This window comes from Crocodylus siamensis, chromosome 1 (assembly GCF_052110815.1).
Source record: "Crocodylus siamensis isolate JL-2025a chromosome 1, ASM5211081v1, whole genome shotgun sequence".
Taxonomy (NCBI): Eukaryota; Metazoa; Chordata; order Crocodylia; family Crocodylidae; genus Crocodylus; species Crocodylus siamensis.
Window position 1 is genome coordinate 426617583 of NC_143395.1, and position 18437 is coordinate 426636019.

Consider the following 18437-nt stretch of genomic DNA (forward strand, 5'->3'; position numbering starts at 1 on the left):
GTAATCCTTGAGGGGGGATGGGGGGGAATATCATATATATATATAAAGATAACTAATTTAAATGCCATCATCATGTGTGGAGCTGTGTTGTAGATATTAGAGGCCCCAGACAGATGTTACACTTCAAAAATGTTAGTCTGTTAATTATGTCTCAGGTAGTAACCCAGCCACACACTCAGGGAATTAATAGCACCACAGAAAGGGAAGTCAGCCACAAAAATATTGCACAAAAATGTGTAATATTTTTGTGGTTGGTTTCCATCGCACCTTAAACTAAATGCATAGCAGGGTTAGGACTACACCAGGATCTCAGACTAGCTCAGATATGGTCCTGGCCAAAGATCAGGTGATTGCAGCAGGATTGGGACCCTTAATCCAAGAATCTTATCTAAGATAGGCAATAAAGTTGAGATGGGTAACTAGACAATGTTCACTTCTCAAGGCATTACAGATCACCTGAGGACAGGTGATGCATACCTTATAGCAGTGGGAGGCCAACCTTTTTTGGCAGGTGTGCCACAAATTAAGCCTTGCACTCTCTCTGTCTGCCAGTCTTCCCTGGCCAGTCTACTGCTCTGCTTTCTGCTCTTGGTCCTGGACTTCCTGCATAAACTGCTGCTCTGCTTTCTGCTGCCTGCCCTATCTGTAGCTGTGCTCCCTGTTCCCTCCCTGACTAGTCATGTGCCACACACACAGGCTGCCCTTGCCACTTCGGGTGCATGTGCTACAGGCTAGCCACCCCTGCCTTACAGGGAGAGACTTAAAAAGCTCCATCTATTTAGTTTGTTCAGAAGAAGGTTGAAAAGAGTCTTGACTACAGTTTCCTACATGAAGAGGAGATTTCTAGTAGTAGATTGCTTTTTAATCCAAAAGACCAGGTATAATGAGGTCCGGTATATGGAAGTGAAAGACAGACCTTTTCAAACAGCAAATTAGATTATTTTAAAGGCTAATTCTTGCCTTAAAATCTATGCATTTATCATAGTTTATTTGATATCTTATTCTTGGTGGTTTATATGGAAGAAATACTTTTCAAAGCATGATTTAAATAAAGAAAGTGGACATTTTAAAATGCAAGATAGCTACTGATCAGGGATGATCTAGGCATAGCTATGCCTATGTTCCTCTGCAGTTATTTCTCATGCTTCTGGACTTTACTGGTTGTTGCACGGGGCTGGGAGAAAGGGGTTTTTTTACCTTTCTGCTGCTACATCCATTTGGGGGTTTTTTAAGCCTTCCTCAGAGGCACTGAGTGTTGGCTACAGCCAACGGTGGGGATTTTGACTGGGCTGCAGCATTCCCTCTGAGTGTGTGGTGTGTGCAGCCATGCAGGCTCGCTCATGCCGCACTGCCAGATGTGACTGCACAGCTCAGAGGGAGTGCTGCTGGGGTGCCAATGCTCCTGCTGGGACTAAACATGGAGGATCCTGGCTAGAGGGTCTTGCCTCTCCGCTCAGGGTCAGACTAGTCACCATAGTTGGGGTCAGGAAAATTTTACCCCATGGTCAGATTGGTATGGGCTGTGGGGATTTTTTGCTTTCCTCAGCCTTGGAGCTCACAAATGTATATTAACAACCTTTGCAGCAGCAGAACGTGGGGCACCGTGGTCCCCCTGTTTTACCTGTGACAGGTTCGGGTGTTATGTCTTGTATTATGTCAGAACTGACTGTTGTGTTACTAAGAGTTAGACTGTGGATTTGTATAGGATGGTTTGGATACAGCTGATCCTACTTTGGTAGGGGGTTGGACTAGATGACCTCTGGAGGTCCCCTCCAACCCTGCTTCTTCATGACTCTAGGCACACATATAGGAAGCATAGAAAAAAGCATAATAAGGATACAAGTAGATGAAAAGCACATGAAAATAAAGCAAGCAAAAGGGAGTTTGGCAGAGCAAATGGAAAGATGTGCATGGGGGAAATAATGATGGATGGGAGCCTTGGGGGAGATGAGAGAAACCTGAAATTTACTGTGTGATGTTGACTCTAGTGAAAGAAGAGTAACATGCCCCCTGCTTTCTAAACAGTAGCATGGTGGATAGATGGAGGAAGAACAAGATGAGAAGCAGGTTGCTCAAAAAGAAAATTGCAGCATTAGTCGAAATGCATTAACAAATAAGCAAGGATTTCAGCTGCGGGTGTGTAGAGGAAAGGGAGATTTTAGACGGGGTGCTAATAGAATAACAAAGAATTAGCTGCTGCCATTTGTAGGAGAGGTACCCAGTATGATTCTGGAATTGTATGCCCATGTTAAGAAACCAAAAAAATGGTTTGAAGAAGAGAAAGTGCTTTTTGTATTTGTTAGTTGTTCAGGTTAGTAGTAGTCACCATCAAAGGGAATTGAAACCTGGAGGCTAGATGAGCTCATCCAAGTGTGCTAATCCAAAGGGAAAAAAGGAGGGCAAGGAGACAAGTCTAGAACAGAGCGATTCCAGCAGAGTCAGAATGCTTCGTGTAAGGCCCTGCCTGTACTAAGCTGGTTTTCAGTGGTAGCCATGCTGAACTGAGGTACATTGCTGTGAGGGCTCTATCTTCTGGCCATCTTATTTCCAAAACTCTTCAAGGGTTTGTGTTTCGCTTTGGGTTTTGTGGACAGAGAAACCAAAAAGATCTGGGAGGACTGTCATAACAGCATGGCTATTTTTCATAAATTGGGAATAAAAAAATAGCACACCCCAAAAGGAGAATTCTTCCACTAGTTCCTATGATCAGGAGAGAGTAGGAAATAAAAAGGTTGAGTCTTGGCTGTGGTCCAGCACTATCTTACCTCAGATGGACCTGTATCAGGAAAGATCCACACAACTTCAGGCTGAGGCTCATAATCAAAACGTATGCATTCCTGGACCGTTTAAAATGAAGACCACAATTTTTGTTGCTGCTGGGGTTTTTCCTTTGTGTTTGATTTGATTGGGAGAAGAGATGTGGGGCTCAGGTGAGGTCCCAGGTGACAGGAAAAGGAAAAAAAACATAGTGCTCATCTTTAAGAGGAGGAAGAAGGAGAAACTGGGGAACTACAGGCCAGTCATCTTCTCCTCACTACCTGGAAAGATCATGGAGCACGATCTCAAGAAGTCCATAGTCTGCAGAAGAGAAGACTGAGGTGGGATTTGATAGCAGCCTTCAAGGAACATCTTGAGAAGCTGGATACCTTCAAGTCAGCCAGCCCTGACAGTCTGCACCCCAGAGTACTCAAGGAGCTGGCAAGCGTCATAGCCCAGCCCCTGGCACGGGTCTTCGAGAGCTCCTGGTGCTCTGGTGTCGTGCCCGAAGACTGGAAGAAGGCCAATGTGGTGCCGATCTTCAAGAAAGGGAGGAGAGTGGATCCGGCTAACTACAGGCCCATCAGTCTGACTTCTATCCTGGGGAAGATCTTAGAAAAGTTTATTAAGGAGGCCATCCTTGAGGGACTGGCCCAGGCTAACATCCTAAGGGGTAGCCAGCACGGGTTTGTTGCGGGTAGGTCTTGTTTGACCAATCTCATTTCCTTCTACGACCAGGTGACCTATCACCTGGACAAGGGAGAAGAGATTGATGTCATATATCTTGACTTCAGAAAAGCTTTTGATCTGGTATCCCATGATCACCTCTTGGCCAAACTGCCCAGTTGTGGCCTTGGCTCCACCACGATCCGCTGGCTGGGAAACTGGCTCCGTGGTCAGGCCCAGAGGGTTGTAATCGATGGCAGTCACTCATCGTGGTGCCCTGTGACCAGTGGGGTCCCTCAAGGCTCTGTCCTGGGACCCATCCTGTTCAACATCTTCATTAATGATGTGGACATTGGAGTCAGGAGTGGACTGGCCAAGTTCGCCGATGACACCAAACTTTGGGGCAAAGCATCCACGCCAGAAAATAGGCAGGTGATCCAGGCTGACCTGGACAAGCTCAGCAAATGGGCAGACGAGAACCTCATGGTGTTTAACACCGAAAAATGCAAGGGTCTCCACCTTGGGAGGAAAAACCTGCAGCACCCTTATAGGCTCGGCAGTGCTACGTTGGTTAGCACTACAGAAGAAAGAGACTTGGGGGTCATCATTGACCACAAGATGAACATGAGCCTCCAGTGCGATGCTGCGGCTAGTAAAGCGACCAAAACGCTGGCTTGCATCCATATATGCTTCTCCAGCAAATCCTGGGACATCATTCTCCCCTTGTACTTGGCCTTGGTGAGGCCGCAGCTGGAGTCCTGTGTCCAGTTTTGGGCTCCACAATTCAAAAAGGATGTGGAGAAGCTTGAGAGAGTGCAGAGGAGAGCCACGCGCATGATCAGAGGTCAGGAAAACAGATCTTACGATGACAGGCTGAGAGCCATGGGGACTCTTTAGCCTGGAAAAGCGCAGGCTCAGGGGTGATCTGATGGCCACCTATAAGTTTATCAGGGGTGACCCCCAGGATCTGGGGGAACGTCTGTTCACCAGAGCGCCCCAAGGGATGACGAGGTCGAATGGTCACAAACTCCTGCAAGACCGTTTCAGGCTGGACATAAGGAAGAATTTCTTTCCTGTCCGAGCCCCCAAGGTCTGGAACAGTCTGCCAGCGAGGTGGTTCAAGCACCTACATTGAACACCTTCAAGAGTAAATTGGATGCTTATCTTGCTGGGATCCTATGACCCCAGCTGACTTCCTGCCCTTTGGGCAGGGGGCTGGACTCGATGATCTCCCGAGGTCCCTTCTAGCCCTGATGTCTATGAAATCTATGAACTCCCTGCACGGGGGTTGCAAAGAGGATGGAGCTGGACTGTTCTCAGTGGGGACAGATGAGAGGACAAGGAGAATAGGCTCAAGTTGTACCAAGGGAAATTTAGGTTAGACATTAGGAAAAACTTTCTCACTAGAGGGTTAGTAAAGCCCTGGAACAGGCTCCCCAGAGAGGTGGTGGTATTTCCATCATTGGAGGTGTTGAAGACCCGGCTAGACAAAGCTGTGTCTGGGATGATGTAGTTGGGGCTGGTACTGCTTGGAGCAGGGGGTTGGACTAGATGTGACCTCCTGAGGTCCCTTCCAACCCTAATTTCCTGTGATTCTATGGTTCATCAAGAGTAAGTCATACCTGACCAACCTGATCTCCTTCTTTTATAAAGTGACAGGCTTTGTAGGTAGGGGAGAGTGCAGTGGCTGTGATATACCTTGATTTTAGCAAGACTTCTGACATTGTCCCTCAGAGCATTCTCACTAACAGGGTGGGGGATGACCTCTTCAGCAGCACAGCAGCAGAAAGGGAGCTTGGAGTCACTGTTGACTTGAAGATGAACATGAGTCGTCAGTGTGACGAAGTGATCAGTAAAGCTAACTGCACCTTATCATGCATTAGCAGATGCATGACAAACAGGTCCAGGGAAGTGATACTTCACCTCTATGCGGCACTGGTCAGGCTGCAACTGGAGTACTGCATCCAGTTCTGGGTGCCCCACTTCAAGAGGCATGTGGTTAACCTGGAAAGGGTTCAGAGGAGGGCTACACATATGGTTTAGGGCCTGCGGGTAAGATGCTATGAAGACAGATTGAGAGACCTGAATCTCTTCAGCCTCTGCAAGAGAAGTGATCTTTTGGCCACCTACAAATTCAGGGGGAGACAGCAAGGACTAGGAGATGCTCTGCTTACCAGAGCAGCCCTTGGAGTAACTAGGAGCAATGGCCACATCCTGCCAGAGAGCAGATTTAGGTTGGACATCAGGAAGAACTTCTTTACGGTACAAGTTGCTAGAATCTGGAATGGGCTTCCAAGAGAAGTGGTGCTCTCCCCTACCCTAGGGGGTCTTCAAAAGGAGGCTGGACAAGCAGCTGACTGGAGTCATCTGATACCAGCACTTGTTCCTGCCCAGGGCAGGGGGACTTGATGATCTGCTAAGGTCCCTTCTGACCCTAACATCTATGAAACAAGATTAGACAAAAGTGCTGTAAGGTGGATACATAACTGGTTGGATCATCTTACTTGACAGGCAGTGATTCATAGGTCATTATATGCTGGAAGGGACCTTGCAAGATCATCAGGTCCAGCCACCTGCACTAAGCAGGAAAGACAGCTGGGGTCAGGTGATCCCAGGGAGGTGACCGTCTAGTCCCCTCTTGAAGATTTCCAGGGTAGGCGATTGCACCGCTGGAGGGAGCTTATTCCACAGTCTGGACACCCTGACTGTAAAGAAGCTTTTCCTAATGTTGAGCCTGACTCGGTCTTCCAGGAGTTTGTGGCTGTTACTCTTGGTTTTCCCCAAGGGTGCCCTGGTGAACAGTTGCTCACCGAGCCCTTGATGTACTCCCCTGATGTAGCAGTAAACTGCTACCAAGTCCTCTCTCGACGTGATCAATGGCTCAATGTGTAGTTGGGAGGAGGTATCAAGTGAGGTACCCAGGGGTCTGTCCTGAGTCCAGTACTGCTCAACATCTTCATTAATAATTTGGATGATGGGATCGCGTGCACACTTGACAAATTTATGGATTGCACCAAGTTGCGTGGAGTTGCAGACACTCCAGAGGGCAGGGCTAGGATCCAGAATGACCTGGATAGACTAGAGAAATAATCCTCAATCAGTCAGATGAAATTCAGCAAGGACTGCAAGTCCTGCACTTGGGATGGAATAAATTGCATGCACGAATACAGACTGGGGAATGACTGGCTAGGCTGCAGTTCTGCAGAGAGCAACATGAGGGTTCACTGGACTGTGAACTGAATATGAGCCAACAGCATCCTGGATGGTATCAACAGAAGTGTCGCTTGCAAATCAAAGGAAAGAATTTTTCCATTGTATCCAGCATCAATAAGGCCTCAACTGGATGAGTTTGACACCCCTTATCTAACAAGTGAGATAACCAGATATCAGTGTTACACTATGTCACAAGTGTCTATCAGCCCAATTCTTACTGACAATGAGAAATATATGAAATTTGACAGCTTGTTTTTTCCCAGATCAGAGACATCCATATAGGATCCTCTGCAGATCAAGGCCTTGCTCCATCTGTTTAATGTTATGAGCTAAAAAAGCTTTTATGAGACTGAAAGTTGAGAAACTGATGGGGTCAGATAAATCCACTGTGAGCAACTCGCTTGTGTTGGCCCATATCTCTTTGGTTGGTTATGTCCTGTTCTGGTCTTTCTTCTCATCAGATTCTGTGTTTGTGGAAGAGGGCAAATGTAGCTGACATTGTTAAACCTAATAATCCTTCCGGTGATGCTTGTCACTATTGCCAGTCTCCTTGCTTTCCATTCCACTTAAACTCTTGGAACCTGTCATTCTTGGAAAAATTGAAGTAACAGGGAAAAGCATCCTCCTAAACAAACAGGCCAGCTTTTGCCCATGCTCCTCCAGCTAAGATCAGCCACTGACTCTAGCAAATTACATTGGTTTGGCCTCTGAAGTAAAGGGAAAGTGTGGAGCAGTGTTTGGTGATCTTGCCACAGCATCAAGGTTTGATTTATGAGATTTGTCCACATGTACTTTATAACGGGGATTCTACCCCATGGGTGTTTCTGCATCCGTCCCAATGGTAGGTAGAGTTGTACTGCATGCACTGAACAGTCTGTCTCCTGGGCTCTGTACTTGCTCTGGCTTTATTCCTTTCATATATTGTTAGCCTGTTAGTAATACCATAAGAACTGCCATTTACTGGGTGAGGCCCTAGGTCCATCTTGCCCAGTCTGTGGTGTTGCACAATGGCAGAGTGGATGCTGAAAGGGAGAGCAAACTGGGCTTTTTCCACTGTTCCTCTGTCACTTTCAGCCTCCAGCATTTAAGGTTCAAAGCTTACATATGCTTCACAGGCAGGAGTTTTGAAGTGGTGGAGACTGCACTCCTGTGACCTTGTGCTCCTGGAAATATGTTATCATTGATGTACTTACAGCTCAATAAGCAGAAAACAGTTTTCTCCGTGTTTTTACTTGGAGAATCATCAGTAATAATGCCAACTTTATGTACACTACTCTGATGGAACAGCAGTCTTTTTCCTCCTCTCCCACCTACCTATGCATTCAGCTTGATAGGACACAAACGCTGAGACAGCTTGCAGATGAGACTGCAGGGAAAATAGGTGCATGAGTGAACGTACTCCTTAGGTTTTGCTGACACCTCCTGCGAGGCTAATTTTTTCTGTGTTCCATAAGTTATTACTGGCCTTTCTATATGCTCCTGCTGAATATCGCATCTCTGCGGAAGATGCCTACATACAAAGAAGGTAGATCCATAGCTCAGCACTGGATTGCACGTTATCATGGGCTGCCTTCATCCAATACCTGTTGACTAATTGTTGTCGGGCTTTCTCCCCATTATATAAAGTGAAAATCTTTTAATAGACATGTATCACTTGACATTGTATCCCAGACTGGTACTCTCATCATAAGCTAAAAAATGACCACTCCCCATCAGTACCTCAAGTCTTTTTGCACCTTACAGTAGCCAGACACCATCACCAGACAGCAAGAGGGAGGCCGAGATACCTGCACATCCTTACTCCCTCTCAACTTTATGCTACCTAGACATAATCTGTCAGTCTGTCCTGCAAATACCAAGGCACTCCAAATAGGCTACCCACTTGCTCATTTTCAGGGTTCCTTCTCTTCTTGGGGCATGCTTAATTCGGTATGTTATGCGAATGTGGGGCAGCTGTCCAGATGACTAGTCGCACAGTCAAAAGCTGCCCTCTTCACTGTATATTGGATTGTTAGAATAAGCCATACATCTTGGGTATTTTGGCAAGAAATTGGCTGGCCGTTGTTGCCTGACTGTAGGTGAATTGCAGTTGTCTACTGACTTGTTTCCATCAGGATACAGAACAATGAGCACATGTGGGAAGATGTTTCTTAATAACATTTTCATAGAATCATAGAAGTCGGGTCGGAAGGGACCACGTAGATCTTCAAGTCCGACCCCCGCCTGGGCAGGAGAAGAACTGGGTTCAGATGACTCCAGCCAGGTAGGCATCCAGCCTCTTCTTAAAGATCCCCAGGGTAGGAGCCAGCTCCACTTCCCTTGGAAGTTCGTTCCAGATCCTAGCTGCCCTGACTGTGAAGTAGGTCTTACGGATATCTAATCTAAATCTCCTCTCCAACAACTTGTGGCTGTTATTCCTTGTTATGCGAGGGGGCACGAGGGGAAACAAGGTCTCTCCCAAACCCTTCTAGTCCCCCCTAGTGAGTTTGTAGACTGTCACCAGGTCCCCCCTCAGCCTTCTCTTGTGAAGGCTGAACAGGTTCAGGTCCCGCAGTCTCTCATTGTAGGGTCTGCCCTGTTGTCCCTGGATCATGCGGGTGGCCTCCTCTGGACCCTCTCCATGCTGTCCACATCCCTCCTGAAGTGGGGCACCCAGAACTGGATGCAGTACTCCAGTTGCGGCCTGACCAGTGCCGCATAGAGGGGGAGGATCACCTTGTCCCTGCTAGAGATGCACCTGTGGATGCACAACAAGGTGCTGTTAGCCCTTCCAACCATGACCTCACATTGTCGGCCCATGTTCATCTTGGAGTCAGTAATGACCCTAAGATCCCTTTCTGCCTCCGTACTCTCCGGAAGGGAGTTTCCCATCTTATAAGTGTGGTGCTGGTTACTACTGCCCATGTGCAGCACCCTGCACTTGTCAGTATTGAAACGCATCCTGTTGTTGTTAGCCCACCCCTGTAACCTATCCAGGTCTTGCTGCAGTCTTTCCCTCCCTACTAGCGTGCTCACCTCACCCCAAATTTTGATATCATCAGCGAACTTAAACAGGTTGCTTTTCACCCCGTCGTCCAAATCACTGATAAAGAGATTGAACAGTGCGGGCCCAAGGACCGAGCCCTGGGGGACTCCGCTGCCCACTTCTCCCCAGGTCAAATATGACCCGTCCACCACCACCCTCTGAGTGTGACCCTTCAGCCAATCTGCACTCCATCTGACTGTAGGCATCAATGCCACAGTCACCTCGTTTTTTAATGAGAATGGGGTGGGAGACAGTGTCAAAGGCCTTGCTGAAATCCAGAAAGACTACATCCACGGCGACACCTGCATCCAGTGCTTTTGTGACCTGATCATAAAAGGCAATTGGGTTGGTCTGACATGACCTGCCCCTAATGAAACTGTGCTGGTTTCGCTTTTATACTTCTCCAATACCTTTCCTGAGAATCAGAAAGTACTTGAGATATGTAACTTGTCTCCCCGTTTTAGAATTGGGGAAAAAAAAAGAGGTTCAGGGAGGTTTTGCTCATCTAAGGCACGTTGGAAATTGGTGGCAAAACTGGAAATCGAACTCACAGCTTCTGGTTTTCAGGCTTGTGCACTTCCAGTGGTGCTAGGTGGGTATGTTTACTTATTATTAATCATGCTTATTATGGCTCTGTTTAAAGGCCAGCAAAGGGGCTTTATTTTACTAACCACTGTACAAACTGTAGTTTATGGTATCTCCTCCAAGCAGTTTATTCTTTCAATATGACAAGAGAGCCAAGAGATAGGAAAAGCTATAATGCACCAGCAGAATGAATAATATAATTGCAGGAAACAATAAGTTAATGTTGGAACAATTTAGTTTTTCTTTTGCTCATTAGCATACTCTTAAAAAATTATTGCATTTATGATGGTAGGTTTCTGCTATTCCAATGTAGGGCTGTTAAGATCATGATAGAAACCAAGTTGATTAGTTTAGGACCTGTTCTGTCTGAGGTTGCCATGCTTTGTCATCAGTGGTTACCAGCAGTGCCTGATGCTTCTGTGAACGACCTTTTCTGCAACATTGCTTTGTGTGATGTTCTTTTCTAAGTGCTCTCAGGGGAGAAGGGAAGTGAGGCTGAACTTCTTCCTGTTGGAGACATCAACACAGGCCTTCAAATTGGAGGTTTAAATAGGCCTTACATGATTTAATCTATCTCTAAGTCTGTTTTTCTGGTGGCTATTACGTCAACTGGGAGTCGAGAAGAAAGTTAGGGCTTTATGGCAGATTCCATGTATACAAAGACAGGGTTACTTAAAGATTTCACCCCCAGTTGCTGCCTAAGGTAGTCTAAGAATGCCCTATAAATCAATTCATTCACCTCCCACTTTTCTTGCCTAAGCCTTTTATTTTTGTGGGGCAAGCAGAGCTTCAAATAGTACAAGTGAAATCCATTTTATTTAGATAGAATATAGTATTCAGGAACACAGGATATTTGGGGCATTTTCAGGGGGCAGCAACTATCCACAAAGATGGGCTACTGACTAAGGAAGACTCTCCCTAGCATACTGGAGTTTGTTCTGTTACAGCTCAGGAAGACTCTGCTGCTTGTTCGGCACACTTTTTATCCCTGAAATATATAGAGGCTCCTTCACAGGTCTATAACTTGCTTTTCCTTAGCCCGGGCTTCCAGAGTGGTTGCCACTTTCAGGTATGGATTAGTTAAGTGGAACTCATAATACCTTCTTCTGAGCAAATTCTTGTTAGTCACCAAGAATGGACTCTGCATGGACAGTCGCTCAAAGAAGATGGAAGGGTTATTTACCTACAGTACATGAATTCTTTGAGTGTTTAGTCTCATAGAAAATAGGGTTAGAAGTGACCTTAGGATGTCATCTAAACCAACCCCCATGCTCAAAGCAGGACCATCTCCAACTATATCATTCCAGCCAAGACTTTGTTGAACTGAGCCTTAAAAACCTCCAGGGAAGGAGACTTCACCACCTCTCTGGGTAACCTGTTCCCATACTTCACCATTTTCCTAGTGAGAGTTTTTTCCTAATATCCAGCCTCAACTTCCCTTGCTACAACTTGAGCCCATTGCTCCTTGTCCTGTCATCTGCCCCACTGAGAACAGTCCAGCTCCATCCTCTTTGCAGCCCCCCTGCAGGGAGGTGACGGCTGCTATTCAATCCCCCTCGGTCTCCTCTTCTCCAGACTAAATCAGCCCATTTCCCTCAGCGTCTCCTCACACGACATGTGCCCCAGCCCCCAAGCCATTTGTATTGCTCTCCACTGGACTCTCTCCAGCTTGTCCACATCCTTTCTGTAGTGGTGGGCCCAGCACTGGACACAGGACTCCAGATGTGGCCTCCCCAGTGCTGAATAGAGGGGAGGAATCACTGCCCTCCATCTGCCGGCAACGCTCCTATCAATGCAGCCCAGGATGCCGTTCACCTTCTTGGCAACAAGGGCACACTGCTGGATCATATCAGGCATCTTGTCCCCTGTCCCCCCCAGGTCCTTTTCTGCAGAGCTGCTGCCCAGCCCATCACCCTCAGCCTGCACTGGTCCATGGGACTGTTCTGCCCTAAGTACTGGACTTTGCACTTGTCCTTGTTGAACCTCATGAGATTTCTTTTGGCCCAGTCCTCCAAGTTGTCGAGGTCTCTCTGAATCCTAGTCTCAACCCCCCAGCATATCTACTACTCCCTCCAGCTTGGTGTCATCCTTGAACTCACTGAGGGTGCACTCTGTGCCGCCTTTCAGGTTGCTGATGAAGATGATGAACAAAACCAGCCCCAGGACTGAACCCTGGGGCACTCCCTGTGATACCAGTTGCCAACTAGACCAGTGTTTCCCAACCTTTTCCAGCCCAAGACACACTTACATTAATAACCATTTTCTGTGGCACACCTGTTAAGGCATTCCCCATCCTCATGCCTGTTGTAGCTCATTGCCATGGCAAAATTCTGCAGCACACCTGTTCATTTCTGACAGCACACTTTTGTGTGATGGCACACCGGTTGGGAAACACTGAACCTAGACATTGAGTCATTGATTGCTTACTACCCACTGAGCCAGAAATCCATCCAGCTTTCTATCCACCCTACAGTCCATTGTTTGTCTCTGTTAATCTCCTGTAGGTGTGTGGTTCCCATACTGTAAATATCTGTATGCCGATCTGAAAAGTTCTTTAGCCAGAAGTGTCTGTTGAAAATTCTGTCCTGCATTTCATATAATATAAATATATATATGGTCAGAATTTCTGAAAATGAAGCCATTTTCATTAAAAAGCTTATTAATATTTACATTTTTTTTGTTTAGCATGATTTTTAAAAGACCACCTGGAAAGTTGTGGGTTTTCAAAACCTGTTCTTGGGTGCAGATATTTCCTGTTCTTTGTAGAGCATTCTTTCCATTGTAGCTAAGAAATAGAGTATTTATGATTTATAAAGAATTCTAATACTGTGGCCAAGCACCTGTTAAGAACTAACTAAACTTACTTTTATCTTTTATCTATTATTTGTATTGTGCTGGTGTCCTGATTTAGGCCCTCATTTATATTTGTTCCTCATGTAGGGATCCACAAAAGGTCTGTTGAAGGTCTGGTGCTTTATATGATTTGAGTGCAGGCATGCTGAGCTGACTGATCACATTGGCAGATGACACAAGACTGGGAGGGCTTGTAAATACTTTCATAGTTTCATAGTTTCTAGGGTCAGAAGGGACCTGAGTAGATCATCGAGTCCGACCCCCTGCCATGGCAGAAAAGAGTACTGGGGTCAAACGACCCCAGCAAGGTGTACATCTAACCTCCTCTTAAAGGCCCCCAGGGTAGGAGCCTGCACCACTTCTCTTGGAAGTTGGTTCCAGACCCTAGCCGCCCTGACCGAGAAGTATCGCGCCTCCTGATATCTAACCTAAACCTACCCTCTGCCAGCTTGTGACCGTTATTCCTGGTCACTCCTGGCGGTGCTCGGGGGAACAGGGACTCCCCCAATGCCTGCTGATCCCCCCTGACAGTTTATAACAGGCACAAGATCCCCCGTCAGCCTTCTCTTTTGGAGGCTGAACAGGTTCAGGTCCCGTAGCCTCTCCTCAAAGGGCCTGCCCTGCTGCCCCCTGATCATGCGAGTGGCCTCCTCTGGACCCTCTCCATGCTGTCCACATCCCTCCTGCAGTGTGGCGCCCAGAGCTGGACGCAGTACTCCAGCCACGGCCTGACCAGTGCCGCATAGAGGGGGAGGATCACCTCCTTGGACCTGCTCGAGATGCATCTGTGGATGCACGACAAGGTGCGGTTGGCCTTCCTGACTGCGTCCCCACACTGCCGGCCCATGTTCATCTTGGAGTCATTGATGACCCCCAGATCCTTTTCCACCTCCGTGCTGACAAGAAGGGAGTTCCCCAACCTGTAGGTATGGTGCCGGTTGTTCCTCCCGAGGTGCATCACTTTGCACTTGTCTGTGTTGAATCCCATCCTATTCTCATCCACCCACCGTTGTAACCTGTCTAGGTCAGACTGTACAGCCTGTTGCTTCCTTCTAGTGAAGGACTGGATTAGGATTCAGAAACATCTTTGTAAATTAGAGGACTAAGTTATAGAAAATAAAATTCAATAAAGATGGCTCTTTAATGTGGCAAAAACTGTCTCATTTCTGTTTGGCATTGATGTCATTCTTCCAAGCTTTTCAGGCTCTCCTTTTTTGTCAACGAGAGCTTGAAGTTCGGTATCACTGTCATTGACCCAGTCCTGGTGTTTCTTTGTGGAGAAGCCCAGAGTTTCTTCATGCACTTCATGGGTGCCTTTCTTGAGGCTCTCCCAGTGATCAGTGGTGTCAAGATCATCAGGAAGGTCGGAGTTTCTCCCTAAGGCATGCTGGAGATGATTATTTTCAGCAAGCTCTTTCAAGCGCTCGATACCGAACCTCTTCCTTGGCTGCTACTTCCTTTTATGCTGTTTTGGAGTGATGAGAATGGACCTGACAAAGTATTGGATGATGATCCGTCCTGCTTTGATGATACAGACGTTGTGACAGTCTCAGCCATTCACTGTGCTGTGGTCAGTCAGGTGCCAGTGGTTTGAGCAGGGGTGCATCCATCATGTCTTCCATGCGTTGCTTTGATGCAGTCGGGGGTTGGGAGAAGGAGACCATGTTCCGAACACTTTCTCGGGAAAAGAAATTTGTTTGAATTGACTTTCCCCGCCCCTTCTTTGCCACATGGTCCTTTCCAGAGCTCAGAGTCCCTGCCCACTCTGGCATTGAAATCACCAAGGAGAATATCACCACGGAGAAATATCTTGCCTTCTCTGGGGACACATGACAGGCAAGAAAAATCTAGGTGACCAGAGGTTTTTGATCCTCTGCAGCCATTATGAAATATTCCTTCTGTGTCTGCCTGCTTCATCACTGAGGACTTTTATTTTTGTTTCTGGATTGCAGTTAATCTGAAAACCTCGCTCTTGACCTTGCCACCACAGGTGACCCTACCCGAAGTACAGCATTCCAGATGGCATCACCCTCGCAGTCATTGATAGCATATTAGCCTCGCCACCACGTCAAGCTCGCGATCCGTGGGGGGGTTAGTCAGCAGCACTGCCAAGAAGAATCTGGAGGTTACGGTGGATCATAAACTCAACGTGAATCAGCAATGTGATGCCATCACTGAAAAAGCAAATGCAATTTCTGGCCACATTAACAGAAGCAGTATGAAAGACATGTGAGGTAATAGTGCTGCTCTCCTTGTCAGTGGTTAGGCCACAAGTGGAGTATTTCTGTCCAGTTCTGGGCATAGCTTTAATGAGAAGGAGGTAGAGAAATGGGAGAGGATCCAACAGCAAGTGAGGGAGGATGCTAAAAGAGCTGGAATGCAAGGTGTACTAAGAAGAGTTGAGAGATTTAGGTGTATTTAGTCTGAAATAGCACATCCTTCATCTGTGCAAGGGTTAGACTGGATTGGCGCTCAAACTTTTTAGACTCAAAGCAGCACTTGTTAGATTGTGCATCTCCCCGTAACTTTTGTGAATTCAGCAGCACCCCATTTAAAAAAGTACTTTATTCATTATAATGCTTACCTCCTTACCAAGGAGTGAGGCAGTGGGGGCTGGAAAGCAGCCAGGCGGGGAAACCCCTTATCTGCTTATAGAGTCGTAGAGAAGTGGGGCTGGAAGAGACTCCAGAGGTCATCTAGTTAATCTCCTGCCTGAGACTGGATCTTCCCTATCCAAACCAGCCCAGACAACTGTAATGTAAACTCTGAACCCTGACACAGCACAGACCTCACACCCTAACCTGCCACAGGTAAAGCAGGGGAACCAGGGCAGCCAGTGTCCTGCTTCTCACTCCTCTTCACATGTCTTGTAGCGTCTTTCAAAGGAGTTTACAGCCCCCTGATGGAGACTTGCTGGACTGGATAATCCTTTAGGTCCCTTTCAGAGCTGAAATTTGATAGTTCTGTTCTATGAAACATAGCTAAAAGCCAATGTCTATCCCAAAGAGCAAGAGCTAATTCAGAATTATTAGTATAGCTAATGTTATATGCTGGGCTACTTGTAACTGCAAATAGACTATAAACAAGCTTTTTTCTCTCAGAAGCTGTTTCTCCACTTTACTGATTCACACACACTCTCAGTAGAGAGAATACTTTTAAAAACATAATAAAGAGGGATATTGAGTACTACCAGCATGCTCATTATCCCTTTCCACTTAGCTTTTGTGGTCATTGGGCTGCAGACACAAATTGTATTTTTTAAATGATTTACAAGTCTCCTGTTCTAGGCCATATTTCTCCGGCAGAGGGCACTCTGTCTGTGGACAAGCAGGTGCAGGGCTCTGGTAGCAATCCCATCAGATGGGGAGGAAGAATCTGCTGAAAGCCAAAGGGCAAATGCATGTGCTTTTATCTACCTTGTCCTTTGCCTTTTCTGTAGGGTTTTACCCTCTCTAAGGACAAGTTTCTTAGCTTTCACTTAGTTTGGTTTTCAGGAAGAATTTCTCTAGTACCAGTGGAGGCACAGGAGATTGTCTGCTCAATGTCTCACTTCGAAAGTTTCTCTTTACTTCCTTAATTTTGTATCTGCAGGAATGGTGGGATTGTTTAGCCATTAGAATATACGGCCCCTGTGTCATTTGCACAATTATGGTACGCAGAAGAGTTGTCGGAACAGACAGCAAGGAAATAGAACCTATAACCTCAATTTTCAGTTAATTTGTCTTAGTTTCTCAGTTCTTGTTCCTTTTTTTCAAATAAACTTAATGTTTATGACGTTGAGGATCCCATAACTTGTGTTCCATTTATTTGGCATCGTTAATATGCTAGATGCTTTGGAAAGAATTAAAGATAAGTGTCCATGCCCTCCAAAAGATTCAGTTGCCAGTTGACAACATAAAATTTGGTGGAGGGAGTAAGAGTAACTGATAAAAGCAATGAGCTTGGGGCAGTTGCACTTGCATCTTGTTAATTCACCAATTTTACTTTCTTTGTGCACAAAGACTTTTGGCAAAGTAGAGGGGTAGGCAGAAGAAGGGTTTGTTAAACCAAAAAGTGAGAGAGGCTTGGGAAACCTATACAGTAGGTAAAATGGGTCTCTGGGTATGTAAAGCGCCAGTTTTATCATAGTTGTATATTATTGATAACTTTGTCATAGTAAGTCTACTAAATACTTTCTAACTTTTAAAACACTTCTTCATTTTCTCCAGAAGAAATTGCCCAGTGACATTTATATCCATCATATAAACTTTGACTATATTTTTCTGATCAGATACTTGCAGTAACCCTTATCAGTTTTGTAGTTGAGCAACTGGGATGATAGATAACACAGGGACATGGGATCTACAGCATATGTTAATAGGCTCATTGCAGACATGAGAAGATATCACTTCATTGGTTATGCTCATCTTACATTTTTGTTTTTTATGAAGGCCAGAAACATGATGGGTTTTTTAATGAAGCTTGGAGACTAACAACACATGACTTGGATCCAGGATCCTAGATTAATGTGCTGATGGTATACCTGGAATATGGAATAAACCAGGGCTTCACGGAGTTATTCGCTGTTACTCGTTGAGGACAGGTATCTTGAAGTCATTGAAGGGACAATAGAAAAGGTATTCTGACTTTACCGTGGGGCTTTGAAGCTAGAATACAAACCAGCTGAAGAATACAGAACACAGAGCCAGGGCTGGTTTTTCCCTTCTTCCCTTTCTGCTATAAAACTGACCAGACATTTTAACTTCTGGTGAGTATTTATTTGCCTTTGAGTTTTCTCAGGAACCAGGAGAAGCCACATGTACTTCTGGGTAGGTAGACACTACTGTAGATCATGCAAAGCTGGTTGATCGCTGCTATTTCGAGCAGATATTATCGCTGCTCATACAGCACTGCATAAGAACGCAGCCTTGTAGCTTGGCACTGATATAAGTGATATCTATGCTATATACATATGGCTTATGCAGTGCCTATGTAAAAATAAGGTGGTGTTATAATTCTGATTTCACTTACTATTACCCCAAGCTGCTGGTTCAATGGAAATTTTAATCAAATAGTAAAAATACATGCCTTGAATTTGTGGCTAAAACAAAAGACTGGCAGAAATATAAACCAAGGATCTAAGGCCCCCTCTACACATGGAGGTAAAGGTGCAACAGGACCTAACACATGATCCACACAAGTGTGCCTCCTGCCATGTCACATATTTATATGTGATTCAGTGTAATATCCTATCGCACCTTATTGTCGGTACAGGGAGAGCTTGGGATCACCATCCTAGGCTCCCCCTGAACCAGCAAATGGGGGACTTGCAGCCATGGCTGCGCCCCATTTGCAGCCA

General features: G+C 46.0%; 1 protein-coding gene and 1 long non-coding RNA gene across 10 annotated transcripts in view; one reads left to right on the top strand and one right to left on the bottom strand.

Annotated features, from left to right (window-relative positions):
- Positions 1 to 18437, top strand: part of DTNB (dystrobrevin beta) — a 367922-nt gene that overhangs the window by 87547 nt on the left and 261938 nt on the right. The gene's annotated exons all lie outside the window — the stretch shown is intronic.
- The window catches only part of LOC149875785 (uncharacterized), a 44538-nt gene that overhangs the window by 13593 nt on the left and 12508 nt on the right, over positions 1 to 18437 (bottom strand). The window lies entirely within an intron of this gene.